The sequence below is a fragment of the Cervus canadensis genome, chromosome 23 (genome assembly GCF_019320065.1).
Source record: "Cervus canadensis isolate Bull #8, Minnesota chromosome 23, ASM1932006v1, whole genome shotgun sequence".
Classification (NCBI taxonomy): Eukaryota; Metazoa; Chordata; class Mammalia; order Artiodactyla; family Cervidae; genus Cervus; species Cervus canadensis.
Genome location: NC_057408.1, coordinates 7,447,177 through 7,460,557, shown reverse-complemented (window position 1 = coordinate 7,460,557; position 13,381 = coordinate 7,447,177). Strand labels below are relative to the sequence as shown.

At 42.7% G+C, this 13,381-nt stretch overlaps 1 protein-coding gene across 5 annotated transcripts in view; it reads right to left on the bottom strand.

Moving 5' to 3' along the window:
• DCC (DCC netrin 1 receptor) overlaps positions 1 to 13,381 on the bottom strand; it is a 1,219,152-nt gene that overhangs the window by 1,081,054 nt on the left and 124,717 nt on the right. Inside the window, exon 1 of one of the 5 annotated variants that reach the window (XM_043444499.1) lies at positions 3,407 to 4,530. The exons of the other annotated variants lie outside the window; for them this stretch is intronic. The gene's annotated coding sequence lies outside the window, so the exon portion shown is untranslated. Of the gene's footprint in view, positions 1 to 3,406; positions 4,531 to 13,381 lie in introns of those variants that run through there. 5 annotated transcript variants of the gene reach the window in all.

Below are 13,381 nucleotides of genomic sequence, written 5' to 3'. Positions count from 1 at the left end.
CCCCTAAGCTCAAAGCAGAAAGCAGCTTCTAAAAACAACAGGACCATCTAGGGAACTGCATTTCCAACACTGGAAGGCTTTGAAAACAACTCGATTTTTTCCAGAACTTTGCTCATTAGTAACGGACTTTCCAGAAGAAACATTTCCAAGTATGGCTTTAGGTTTTGAGGCATAAGCTTTCCTAAAGTGGACAGGCGTGACTGGCGTCACCGTGAAAGACTGGGTCCACGGCAGGGGGCGGGGCTTAGAGGTGAACAACTTATCCAATCAAGGGGGTTTTGCTATTTTCATCCTCCTGTACCAGTTTCGAGCCCAGCATCCTCCACCGCTTGACTGCCTCCTTCCTATGTGCATCTGGGGTTTGTCAAATACTGTCCCGCATTAAAAGCGCTACAATCCTCTGTGAAGATGGGCTGCAAGCCTGAACCTGGGCCAAAAACACTGAGGTCACCCTCATGATGGTTACGGTCAGCTTACCCAGAAGAACTTTCTTCTCTCTTCAAGAATAAAGACAGTGATTCATGAAAATGATATACTCATTTGGCAGCAGGACAACAGCATCTGAAGCCAAAAGTAGATTTCAGTGCTGGCCTTTGAATTTCCCTCCGCCAGCACATCCACCAAACTCAGTCCACTGAATCAGCAACACTGAAAACTGAATTCCACGCATCTCCAGGGATATAACGTGTGAGGGAAGGCCACGGATGACTGGAACACCCCCAGAGGCTCTTCAACACATGCTACTATACGGTGGCTATTTTAGTAGGCAAGCACAGAAAGTGTGTATTGTCAGTTACGCCTTCCCTCCCATCCCTAAGTGATACTATGAACAAATAGCTAAAACTTGAGTCCATGGAGGCTGTGTTGTGGGCTATCACATTTACAGTCACACTATAGTTTTGGATGAGTTCCCCAACCATCTGTATTCCTCTAGATCCCAAACAAAAAGATGGCCCTATTAGCTATGCCTGAAATGCTAACTTTTCAGAGTTTTTCATTTTACTGGAGTAGAGCTGATTTACAATGATGTGTTAGTTTCGGCGGTACGGCAAAGTGGTTCAGTTACACAAATGAATATATTTATTCTTCAGTAGATTCTTTTCTCTTGTAGGTTATCACAGAACACTGAGGAGACTTGCCTGTACTAATCCGTGTGTCCTTCTTGGTTATCTGTCTATAGCAGAGTCTGCATGTTCATCCCAAGCACCTGATTTATCCCTCCCTCAACCCAGATTTACCCTTTGGTAACCATGTTTGTTTTCAATATCTGTACGTCTGTTTCTGCTTTGTAAATAATTTCATTTGCATCATTTTAAAAAGTTGATTCCACATGTGAGTGACATCATGTGATATTTGTCTTTGTCTTACTTACTTTACCCAGCATGATAATCTCTAGGTCCATCCAAGCTGCTACAAATGGCATTATTTCATTCCTTTTTACGGCTAAGCAATAGTCTGTCACACATACATAGCACATCTTCTTGAGAATAGAAGATGGGCATTAGGTTGCTTTCAGGTCTTGCCTATTATAAATAGAGTGCTGCCATAAACACTGGGGTGCATGTATCTTTTCAGATTATGGTTTTCTCTGGATATATGCCCAGGAGTGGGATTGCTAGGTCATATGGTAGTTCTAGTTTTAATTTGTTAAGAAACCTCCATACTGTTCTCCACAGTGACTGTACCACTTTACATTCCTTCTAACAGTATAGGAAGATCTCCTTTTCCCCATACCCTCTCCAACATTTATTGTTTGTTGACTTTTTGATGATAGCCATTCGGACTGGTGTCAGGTGATACCTCACGACAGCTAAATGTTTTCTGTTCCTTTGGCTTAAGGCCCTCTGTAGTCCTTTACAACACAAACCTGTTTACAGAGAAATATAACATACCAGGTTCTAGACCATTGTGTGCCTTTCAGAAGCAAATCAGACCTTATTCATTTACTGCTCCCTAGAGGCCAGCGCAAAATAGGTATGCAGTAAGTGATGGTGAAATAAATAGAAAGGCTAAGTCTACACCATTACACAGTTCAACAAATTTGCTTGGTCAGACAAGCAGATCACTGAAAGGAAAGGAATTAAGAGGAATCAGTCTGATGGGGTTAAAGAGGAGTGGGAATGGCGCCCCCTAGAGGAGAAGCCAGGTATGTGCAGACAGTGGGCCTGCACGGAGGGGAGGCTGGGATGGCCAGGAGACCCCAGTTCCCTGCTTGTGTGTGCGCGTGCATGCTCAGATGCTTCAGTCCTGTCTCTTAGCGACCCTGTGAGTGTAGCCCACCAGGCTCCTCTGTCCATGGGATTTGCCAGGCCAAACGAGTGGAGTGGCTTGTCATTTCCTTCTCCAAGTCATCTTCCAGACGCAGGGATGGAACCCCGGTTTCCTGCACTGGCAGGCAGGTTCTTCACCACTGAGCCACAGGGGAACACGCTGAAAGCAAAAGTGTCAGTTGCTCGGTTGTGTAAGACAATTTGGGACCCGCCAGGCTCCTCTGCTCATGGGATTCTCCAGGCAAGAATACTGGAGTGGCTTGCCATTTCCTTCTCCAGGGGATCTTCCCAACCCAGGGGTCGAACCCAGGTCTCCCACACTGCAGGCGAACTCTTTACCATCTGAGCCACCAGGGACGAGCCGGGAAGCCCCCTGGGGCAGGGGAATAGCACAGGAGGGAGTTCTGTGCACGAGGGTAAAAAGAATTTGCTGGTACACCTCTATTTTACCACAGGATAAAAGACATCCTGTAAAGCAGGGGTCCCTAACCTCAGGGGTCTAAAGCCTGACAGTCTGAGGTGGAGCTGATGTAATAATAATAGAAATAAAGTGCACAGGAAATGTTACGTGTTTGAGTCATCTGGAAACCATCACCCCATCCCTTTCCCCAGTCCATGGGAAAAAAATGTCTTCCATGAAACTGGACCCTGGTGCCAAAAAGGTTGGAGAAGGCTGCTGTAAAGAACCATCACACCTTGCACAGAAGTATCTTCTTTTACAAAAGTTCTTCCAGACATAGCATGAATTCAGGCAATTGTGTGACTGACAACGTAGTTAAAAAACAAAAGAAAACACTTTGGGATATCTATGTAACCTTCTTCTGGTCCAGCAGTTCTGTGTGATGGGGCAACCTCCAGAAGGTCTGCAGGAGACCCCGCCCTCCCTCTCTGCTGTCTCAGGAAGCAATGAGGTCATTCTTCTGCAATGAAAACTGACTTCATTATCACAGATTTCTTTTCATTTCTCTGCCCTTCACGTAAGACAGAGCTGCAAACATTTCCATATGAGAGAAACAATAATGAAAATTCAAGGTTCAGCAAGGTCACCCAAAGTATTCCAAAACTTTTGAGAATACCAATTTTTCATGAGTAAAATGAAATTTTTTTTTTTTTTTTAAAGGCTCTGGAGGGCTCACCTGATTGCAGGGCTTAGAAACACCTATGAGAAGAGCCTGTCTCCTCGGCCGTCATTCTGACAGATATTTACTGTGGGTTTCCTTCCATTTAGCTCCATCCAATTCCTTCCTCCTGCAAGACACTGAGCTTAGAAATAGGTTTCAAGTTTCTACCATAATCCTGAGCTAGGGGCTGCTGAAGAATAATTTCTGTTGTTTTTGTCTGGATTTGCCTAGGTCAATAGAATGCAGTCTTTCACAGATGATTTGTTGAGTCTAATCATGATTGATCCTGAGGCATAAATGATAACACTCAATAACAACAAACGCTGATGAAAAAAGGCCAACATGTTCTCTTTTACACGGCAAAGAAGAAAGCAGTCAGTGAAGGGAGTTGACATTCTATTTTCAGGGTTGAGAAGAGAGTAGAACCCATATAACCCATTGCTTGAGAAAAAGACTGAGGATCGCCTCTGCACCAGGAGGTCAGTGTTGGAGGCCAGATTCTTCTTTTTAAGCGTCTTACGGCAGAGCTTGCCTATTTGTTACGGTAAGTGGACAGTTCTTTAACTTGTACTGTGTTTGTGACACAAAATTAGATTTGAAGGTTAGAACCCTGCCCTTCAGGAGATCAACATCTAATTCTAGAGACAATGATTGTGATAAAAGGATCAACAGCCGATTCATAGCTTTATACTGTTTTAAAGCTGTCAGGGAATATGATATTTTGTCTCCCACTGGAGAGTGCTTACATTGTGTGTGGAGATTTAGCCAACACAGAGGGACACTTCTGTGGGAAATCGCTGGGCTTCCTGACTTAATCATTTGGAAGTTTCCCACTTGCTTGGAAATCCCTCCAATGAAATCTCTTCTATCCTGGAATTTGGAATTCCCCTTCTGCCTCTCTGAAGGTGTTACTCCAACATGACTGTCCTGGTCAATCCCAAGATACATTGACTAAATTAAAAATACAGAACCCTTCTTTGCTGTTACCAGAGATTTGACAGTCAGATAGAAAAGTCTAGAATATCAGACAGAAAGTTAGGTTTGTCAGGGACATTCAAAGCCTTGTAGGAAAAATACTCACAATTTATATTTCTTCTTTAAATTCTTTAGAACCCAATGCCTGCAAAAGGGGAGGTTGTGCTTTAGTCGCTAAGTCGTGTCCAGCTCTTGCGACCCCATGGACTGTAGTCCGCCAGGTTCCTCTGTTCATGGGATTCTCCAGGCAAGAATACTGGAGTGGGTTGCCATTCCCTTCTCCAGGGGATCCTCCCTGACCCAGTAATCAAACCCAGGTCTCCTGCATTGCAGGAAGATTCTTTACCAAGTGAGCTATGAGGGAAGGGGAGGCTACTTGCAACCTAACTGGATATCTATTTTTATTCCCATTTCCATAAGCCCACAGCAGCCTACAATTCAGGGGTCTCCAACCTCTGGGCCATGGACTGGCCCTTCCTGTCAGATCAGTGGTGGCATTAGATTAGAAATAAAATGTACAATAAATGTGTTCGAATCATCCCCAAACCATCGCCTCCCAGGTCTTTGGAAAAACTGTCTTCCATAAAACTGGTCCCTGATATCAAAAAGATTAGAGACCTCTGGACATATATCAGAGCAAGGCAATGGTGGTTGGAGGATCAGGTCTATTCCTAAAGTGCCACAAATCATCAAATCCTAGACTCTATTTGCTTCTGATGGACAATTTTAAAATTCAGACAGTATTTACGGGGTACTCCATCTTTTTCTGTTTCTTCACAATCACACACACACCCGAGCAACCATGACCGAAGGAGTGCCATGTCCCTTTTCCTTCCTGTCCAGAGCACAGGCTCAGGCACATCTGTGACTCCCTGGGGCCACGTGACTGCTATTTGTTCAAAGAATGTCTGTAAAAGTGATACCTGCCACCCCCAGGCCTTCCCCCTAAATTCTCCTATGTGATCTCCACCTGTCCTTCACCCGCATCTGCCAGCTGGAGGCAGGAGATCTGATGGAGACTGTGAGGCTTCAGATATGCAGGGCCACAAGAAGAAGAATCACCTCATGGAACAGAGAGCTACCCACAGCTTCCGATTCGGCTATAACGTGAGCACCTGAAAACCTCTACTGCACTGATTCCACTGCTGAGATTCTGTTGCCACAGTAGTCAGCATGTCTCGGTTACCACGTGTGTGCTTAGTCGCTCAGTCGTTTCCGACTCTTTTGCAAGCCCGTGGACTGTAGCCCACCAGGCTCCTCTGTCCATGGGATTCTCCAGGCAAGAATACTGGAGTGAGTTGCCATTCTCTTCTCCAGGGGATGATTACCATACTGACCTAAGTCAGATGAACGTCCAATTAAAGCTAACATTCATCATTTTTGTCAAAACTAATTTCTTCTGTAATTATCAAAGTTTATGAGACTTGTATATCTTACCACTGGTGTGAGTATTGATCTCCAGTTTCCCACTCATTCTTGTAAAATAAGCATGTCTTAATATTCACAGAATTGAATAAACATTTTTCCACATGCAAAGTTGTCTAAATCAAACTATTGGCTAACAGCAATATCTTTAATTTTTTTTTCAGTGATAAATAAAAATCTAAAGTCAGCATACATTAGGTGTTTAATTTGTTGTCAGTTTATAAACAATGTAGGTGGTCAAAAGTTAAGCATAAGAATGAAACTTCCCTGGCAGTCCAGCAGTTGAGACTTCATGCTTCCAATTCAGGAAACTCAGGTTCAATCCCTGGAGGGGAACTAAGATTCCACATGCTATGCTATGTGGCCAAAAGTTTAAAAAACAACAAAAAAATAACTATGCATAATAACAGACTACCTGTAGTGACTGCTGCTGCCTAGAGGAGCTACCCCATGTCCAAGGAGCAGCGGCTGTGCTGTCGCAGAAGGGCTGAGAGGAGCTATTCCATGTCCAAGGTCAGGAGGGGCAGCTGTGAGGGGATAACCCTTCCTCCAAGGTAAGGAGCGGCGGCTGCGCTTTCCTGGAGCAGCCGTGAAGAGAGACCCCACGTCCAAGGTAAGAGAAACCCAAGTAAGACAGTGGGTGTTGTGAGACGGCATCAGAGGGCAGACATACTAAAACCATAATCACAGAAAACTAGCCAATCTGATCACATGGACCACAGCCTTGTCTAACTCAATGAAACTAAGCCATGCCTTGTGGGGCCGCCCAAGACGGACGGGTCATGGTGGAGATGTGTGACAGAATGTGGTCCACTGGAGAAGGGAATGGCAAACCACTTCAGTATTCTTGCCTTGACAACCTCATGAACAGTATGAAAAGCCAAAATGATAGGATACTGAAAGAGGAACTCCCCAGGTTGGTAGGTGCCCAATATGCTACTGGAGATCAGCAGAGAAATAACTCCAGAAAGAATGAAGGGATGGAGCCAAAGCAAAAATAATACCCAGTTGTGGATGTGACTGGTGATAGAAGCAAGGTCCAATGCTGTAAATAGCAATATTGCATAGGAACCTGGAATGTTAGGTCCATGAATCAAGGCAAATTGGAAGTGGTCAAACAGGAGATGGGAAGAGTGAGTGTCAACATTCTAGGAATCAGTGAACTAAAATGGACTGGAATGGGTGAATTTAACTCAGATGACCATTATATCTACTACTGTGGGCAGGAATCCCTTAGAAGAAATGCAGTAGCCATCATGGTCAACAAGAGAGTCTGAAATACAGTACTTGGATGCAATCTCAAGAATGACAGAATGATCTCTGTTCCTTTCCAAGGCAAACCATTCAATATCACGGTAATCCAAGCCTATGCCCCAACGAGTAACACAGAAGAAGCTGAAGTTGAACGGTTTTATGAAGACCTACAAGATCTTTTAGAACTAACACCCAAAAAAGATGTCCTTTTCATTATAGGGGACTAGAATGCAAAAGTAGGAAGTTAAGAAACACCTGGAGTAACAGGCAAATTTGGCCTTGGAGTACAGAATGAAGCAGGGCAAAGGCTAATAGAGTTTTGCCAAGAGAACGAACTGGTCATAGCAAACACCCTCTTCCAACAACACAAGAGAAGACTCTACACACGGACATCACCAGATGGTCAACACCGAAATCAGATTGATTATTTTCTTTGCAGCCAAGATGAAGAAGCTTTATACAGTCAGCAAAAACAAGACTGGGAGCTGACTGGCTCAGATCATGAACTCCTTATTGCCAAATCCAGACTTAAATTGAAGAAAGTAGGGAAAACCACTAGACTATTCAGGTATGACCTAAATCAAATCCCTTATGACTATACAGTGGAAGTGAGAAATAGATTTAAGGGACTAGATCTGATAGACAGAGTGTCTGATGAACTATGGACGGAGGTTTGTGACACTGTACAGGAGACAGGGATCAAGACCATCCTCATGGAAAAGAAATGCAAAAAGGCAAAAGGGCTGTCTGAGGAGGCCTTACAAATAGCTGTGAAAAGAAGAGAAGCAAAAAGCAAAGGAGAAAAGGAAAGATATTCCCATTTGAATGCAGAGTTCCAAAGAATAGCAAGGAGAGATAAGAAAGCCTTCCTCAGTGATCAATGCAAAGAAATAGAGGAAAACAACAGAATGGGAAAGACTAGAGATCTCTTCAAGAAAATTAGAGATATCAAGGGAACATTTCATGCAAAGATGGGTTCGATAAAGGACAGAAATGGTATGGACCTAACAGAAGCAGACGATATTAAGAAGAGGTGGCAAGAATACACAGAAGAACTGTACAAAAAAGATTTTCATGACCCAGATAATCATGATGGTATGATCACTCACCTAGAGCCAGATATCCTGGAATGTGAAGTCAAGTGGGCCTTAGAAAGCATCCCTATGAACAAAGCCATTGGAAGTGATGGAATTCCAGTTGAGCTATTTCAAATCCTGAAAGATGATGCTGTGAAAGTGCTGCACTCAATATGCCAGCAAATTTGGAAAACTCAGCAGTGGCCACAGGACTGGAAAAGGTCCATTTTCATTCCAATCCCAATGAAAGACAATCCCAAAGAATGCTCAAACTACCGCACAATTGCACTCATCTCACATGCTAGTAAAGTAATGCTCAAAATTCTCCATGCCAGGCTTCAGCAATATGTGAACTGTGAACTTCCAGATGTTCAAGCTGGATTTAGAAAAGGCAGAGGAACCAGAGATCAAATTGCCAGTATCTGTTGGATCATCGAAAAAGCAAGAGAATTCCAGAAAAATGTCTATTTCTGCTTTATTGACTATGCCAAAGACTTTGACTGTGTGAAACACAATAAACTGTGGAAAATTCTGAAAGAGATGGGAATAACAGACCACCTCACCTGCCTCTTGAGAAATCTGTATGCAGGTCAGAAAGCAACAGTTAGAACTGGGCATGGAACAACAGACTGGTTCCAAATAGGAAAAGAAGTACATCAAGGCTGTATATTGTCACCCTGCTTATTTAACTTATATGCAGAGTACATCATGAGAAACGCTGGGCTGGAAGAAGCACAAGCTGGAATCCAGATTGCCGGGAGAAATATCAACAACCTCAGATATGCAGATAACACCACCCTTATGGCAGAAAGTGAAGAGGAACTAAAAAGCTTCTTGATGAAAGTGAAAGAGGAGAGTGAAAAAGTTGGCTTAAAGCTCAACATTCAGAAAACTAAGGTCACAGCATCTGGTCCCATCACTTCATGGGAAATAGATGAGGAAACAGTGGAAACAGTGTCAGACTTTATTTTTTGGCACTTCAAAATCACTGCAGATGGTTATTGCAACCATGAAATTAAAAGACGCTTACTCCTTGGAAGGAAAGTTATGACCAACCTAGATAGCATATTAAAAAGCAGAGACATTACTTGGCCAAAAAAGGTCCGTCTGGTTAAGGCTATGATTTTTGCAGTGGTCATGTATGGATGTGAGAGTTGGACTGTGAAGAAAGCTGAACACCAAAAAATTGATGCTTTTGAACTGTGGTGTTGGAGAAGACTCTTGAGAGTCCCTTGGACTGCAAGGAGATCCAACCAGTCCATCCTAAAGGAGATCAGTCCTGGGTGTTCATTGGAAGGACTGATCCTGAAGTTGAAGCCCCAATACTTTGGCCACCTCATGTGAAGAGTTGACTTATTGGAAAAGACCCTGATGCTGGGAGGGACTGGGGGCAGGAGGAGAAAGGGACGACAGAGGATGAGATGGCTGGATGGCATTACCGACTTGATGGACATGAGTTTGAGTAAACTCTGGGAGTTGGTGATGGACAGGGAGGCCTGGCGTGCTGTGGTTCATGGGGTCGCAAAGAGTCGACACAACTGAGCGACTGAACTGAACTGTAGTGACTGCAGGTCTGGTCCTTAAGAAAGGAGAGGAGCAGTTAAACAAACCCTTACCTGTTTAAATTATATCTTAAAAAAACTTAAGTTTAATGTATTAACATCAGTGAGTTTTGAAATAGATGTGCAGTCTGCAGTCATGGGACACTAAGACAATTGGAAGGACATCACTGGCCCTCTGAGGGTTCACTCAGTCCAACTCTCCCACTGTTTAAGTCCCTTGGCTCTTTATCACAGCAATCATTGTTTGCAGTAGTAATTTTGCATCTGTTTTGTTAATGATAATGCTTATAATGCTAAACATATTAACTATTAATAAGCCTTCAAATTGGCCATTAAGAAAACCACAGAAATTAATGAGAAACAAATGCTACCATTAACTTGGAAGTTTTGCTTGAAGGCATGGGATGAGGTTGCCCAATGAAATCGATTTCAGAACCTAGTAAGAACTGGCAATTAAATGCTTCCAATGAGTCCAGCAAAATTATCCTGTGAGTCTGAAAGGCTCACTTGAGATTTATTCCATCTTTATCCTCATCTCTGCTCCTCCTTGTCCTTCATTATATTCAGCCCTTTTGAGGGACATTTTTTATGGTCACTACATTATCTCAATGCCCCATATGAATTCTAAGTCTGTGTGGTAACATATTCTTGGGCTGTATTCTCTGTCCACCTTTCCTGTGGCTCATATTTTTTCATCTTGTCACAATTTGATTGTTTCATATTTTATCTATAAGCCTGTCTCCTTCTCCACCAGATTGCGAGCTTCTCCACAGAAGAGAACTAGCCTCACTGATATCTGCATCCACAGAGCCTCGCTTATGGTTGGGTATAAAATCTCTATGAAATGAATGAGTGTAACCATGTTTCTCCTTTGATTTATGATGAATATCTACGTATGTAAAATTTGCATCAAAGCAGTAGAACTCATCGTCCAGCATCTTCTTTATAGGAACTGTTCTTGAAATACTCCAACAACAAGTAACTGCGGACATGGACCACAGCTCAGGCTCCCTGGGCCTGCAAGGCCAGCCCTGCTCTGTGCCCCCTGTGTCTTCTTGGGCAAGTTGATCCTAGCATCTGAGCCTCTGTTTTCTCATCTTCCAAGTGAAGACAGTAATGAAGGCAATTCACAGCACTTTTAACAAACATACATAAAGTGCTTAGCGAAGTGTTTGATAGAGAGTAAGCATTCAGAAACCATGAGATACATTTTCTTTTTATTGTGGAAACTCAGAAGACTCACTGTATAGTGTGTTCTAATTTGAAACCTACAGAAGACTAAATGTAGTTTCATTTCAGCCTAAATTATAAGGAAGAAATGTCATCAGTGAATTTTGCTATTTAAGTAGAATTGCCAATATTGCAATTACAATCAAGATAAGTACCAATCAAGGTCAACAAATCTTTTGAAAGGTACAGAATGTGCATCCACATACAAGAGACTAAAATGGACTAGAACCAAGGATTCTGAAACTGCTTCCCTGAAGCATCTTCTCAACAAATAGCCCCAAACATCTAAGAAACAGAGTGGGTAGTAAAGACTTCATAAGGTTAAATGTTCTCTGAAGTTTTTCAGATTGCATTACAATTTTATGTGAATTTTTACTGTGTCCATTAAGAAGCCCTATTATTGATATGTTAGATCAACCATGGACATGTTACTCAGGGTCTTCTTGGCTTCCCGCTGCACACCCCTATTTCAGCATGAAATAGGGCTAGATGAAAGATCTTGAAAGCATGCTGCTCTATGCAAGGCCTGGAGCTGGGAGACAGGCTTGCAGTAAGTCATGCACCTAGTTTTGTGAAAGTTGTTTTTATTGAGTTTAACAATGAAACTACTTGACTATAAAATATGAGAAAAGATAATTCAATAACTATTTCTAGTAATGCAATTTATCAACAAGCGTTGAATTCATTTTTATCAAAGCCCAGTTCACCCTGAAAAGGCAAGCATGCTTTATCAATTATAAAATGCATATAATCAGCTGTTTCCCCTGTGGGCACACTAGAATTAAGAGAAATACTATCCTGCCCCAAACATGGAAAGGCAGGAAGAGCTGTATCAATTTAAGACACACAGACTTTGAAAGCAAATATATGGTTACCAAAGGGGAAACGTGGGGTGTGGGGGAGAGGATAAATTAGGAGTTTCGAACTGATGTTACACATACAATTACATGTAAGATAAGTAATCAACAAGAACCTGCTATATAGCAGAGGGAACTCTACTCAATATTCTCTAACAACCTATATAGGAAAAGAATCTGAAAATAAATGGATATATGTGTGTGAACAACTGTATCACTCAGCTGCATGCCTGAAACTAACACAATTGTGAATCACTATACTCCAATACAAAATAAAAATCAAATTAAAATAGATAAATTTAAGTTGGTGATGGGGTTGTTATTGTTGCCATTGTGATCAGTCTTGAGGTGACAGACCCTAAGGCAAGACGTTTTCTACATTAACTAAACAAACAGAGTGTACACATGCCCTTTCCCAAGAAATACCCTGAACAATGGGGCTGGTGATTTAAAAGGCTGAATAGAACCACTTCAGGCAAAAGACCTGCAACAGATGCTCCTTTGTCAGGATAAGGGGTCTGAGCCTCTTTCCAGATCAGTTATGATGCAGGCGTCCCTGAGGGCATAAAACTTGAGGCAGCCCAGCGACAGGAGGTGGCCATTGTACCTCTAATGGCCATGAGACTCAGGAAATAAAGGGCCACAGACTGCCCTTGTGCACTTGCCGAGAAATAGCCCTTTGGCTTGAAAACATGAAAGGGAAGTTTACAGGCCGGAAGAAAGGGAGAAAAAAGTCAGCAAAAGATGTGTGATCCTTGGCTGGGAGTTGCCTAAATCAGTTCCTCTCATCTTTAGGAACAACTACCTCACCACTAATTGTTGGAAAATATATCATCAAAAGCAGACTAATTGTAACCATTTATTAATTTGTAGGACCTACTGAACAGGTGAGGGTCCCTCCTAATTAGTAGACTGCAGTGACTCCAAAGTTTGGCAGAGTGACCTAACGGGGACAGCTAGCTTCTCTGGTAGTGCCCTGTACTTCCCCAGTTTGAGCTCTGGGACAGCTGGTCACCTTAGTCTGAGAGAACAATCCTTGGCTATCAAATTAATACAAAAAGAATCTCTTTTAAAAGCCTCCATATTTCTGTATTTTCCTCTGATGTAATTAAGAAAGGAGCAATATCAACTCAGTCACGTGCAAGCATGCATGCTGAGTCACTTCAGTCGTGCCCGATTCTTTGCGATCCTGTGGACCTTAGCCCTCCAGGCTCCTCTGTCCATGGGATTCTCCAGGCAAGAATACTGGAGTGGGTTGCCATTCTCTTCTCCAGGGCATCTTCCCGACCCAGGGATCAAACCTGGGTCTCCTGCATCGCAGGCAGATTTTTTTTTTTTTTTTTAACTGTCTGACCCACCAGGGAAGCCCAACTCAGCACACTGTCTCTCAAAAACTCAGCTGGGGCACAGGCAGGATTTCTCTTGCTCTGGAAAAAAGCCACTTTAAAAAGTAAACTTAGGTATAAGAAATATAATTTCCATGGGAAGAAATAAAACAAGAAAACCAAGCAGGCAGTGCCAGCTGCCTACAGAGAAACCCCCTCTGGTTTTCACTGTCAACGCTTTCCAACCTGAGTTGAAAGTGATGGTTTGTGTTCTGAGCCTCAGAAC